The sequence below is a fragment of the Terrapene carolina genome, unplaced genomic scaffold (genome assembly GCF_002925995.2).
Source record: "Terrapene carolina triunguis isolate 2854851 unplaced genomic scaffold, T_m_triunguis-2.0 Scaffold22458, whole genome shotgun sequence".
NCBI lineage: Eukaryota > Metazoa > Chordata > Testudines > Emydidae > Terrapene > Terrapene triunguis.
The window spans coordinates 1559-3118 of NW_020686809.1; positions in this window are offsets into that span (position 1 = coordinate 1559).

A 1560-nucleotide genomic window follows, 5' to 3' on the forward strand; every position below is an offset into this window, starting at 1 on the left:
AGAGCAAAAAAAAAAAAAAACCAAAAAGCCAAACCCCCCCACCATTCCTCCTCCCTCCGCAAGCGCTGGAGGGAGGCCCCGGAGACACTGGGGGAGCGCGGGGCTGAGGTGAGTGTGAGTCCGGCCTGGCCCCGAGCAGGCAGGACTTGGGCGGTACCTGGAGGGAGAGTAGGGGGGCGGCCCGTGGGACCAGGCGGGGGCTGTTCGTTCTCCCCACCTGGGCAGCCGGACTTGGGAGCAGCCGCTGCTGCAGCTCCCACTGCCGCGGGGGGAGGAAGCGGCCGATGGCCAAGCTTGGCGGCTGCGGCTCTGGCACCCGGGCCCGAACCCCCCGAGGAAGGGCCTGTTGCTGGGACCCAGCAGTGCGCACGCTGCACCCAGCCCGTGGCCAGTCGCGTCTGGGCTGCTACCCAGCTGGTGCTGCAATCCCACAGCGGCCCCAGGGCGGAGGCGGAGGCATCGGCAGCCCAGCCCCGTTTGTTCCCCTGCGGGACCCGAGCGGGACGGGGGGGCTGGGGCCTGCTGCCCCCACTCCGGGGCCACCCGCAGGATTGCACCAGCTGGGTCCCCGCAGCAGGCCTGGGCTCAGGGGGTTCACGCCCCGGGTTCCAGAGCCGCAGCCGCAGAGCACCACATGCTTGGCGCTTCCTCCCACGGCAGTGGGAGCTGCAGCAGCAGCTGTTCCCGAGTCCGGCTGCCCAGCTGGGGAGAACGAACAGCCGCCGCCTGGCCCCGGAAAGTTGGAGCCCGGGGAGGCGGCAGTCCCCTTACCATGCCTCCCTATTTTCCCGGACATGTCCTGCCTTTTGGAAATTCCTCCCAGATGGGGATTTGAGGACCAAAAAGCTGGACAGCTTAGGCGCCGCAAGCCTGGGCGGCGAGAGAAGTGAAGCAGCCACGGCGTGCTCGGGGAGGAGGCGGGGCAGGGGTGAGCTGGGGCGGGGAGTTCCCCTGTGTGCTGCAGGCGGCCCTCCCCGCGCTCCACTGCCCCAGCTCCCTCCGCCTAAATGCCGGCGGCGACCGGGGCGCCGAAGATCTGGCCGTCGCGGTCGCTGCCGAAGAAAACGGCGCCCCCCCAAATCCTAGCACCCTAGGCAACCGCCTAGGTTGCCTAAAGGGTTGCACCGGCCCTGGTCACATAGTTGCTTCTCCTTCACCTGGAGAATTCCTTCATAAAACTCTCCTGTTCTCTAGCTCCTCTCCTCTCTTAGGAGCTTCTCCCTGAGGAGCCCCACCCCCTGTTTAAGGGTTGATAGGTGCAAAAGGGCTTGGCCATCATAGCCTCATTAAGCAGCTCTCCACTTGCATACTGCAAGCCTCAGCACAAGGTCCCTCAAAGAGACCACACTTCAATCGAGCAGCAAGCACACCACAAACATAAACACACCACAGACAACAAGCTCACCCCAGGCTCCTCCTTCACGTGGAGAACACACTCGCAAAACTCACATAGGCCGCTCCTGTTCCCTGGCTCCTCTGGTCACTTAGGAGCAGGCTTTTTAAAGCCTTGTTCTCCGTGAGTAGCACCACCCTAGGGCTGCCTACTTTCTACTTGCATAA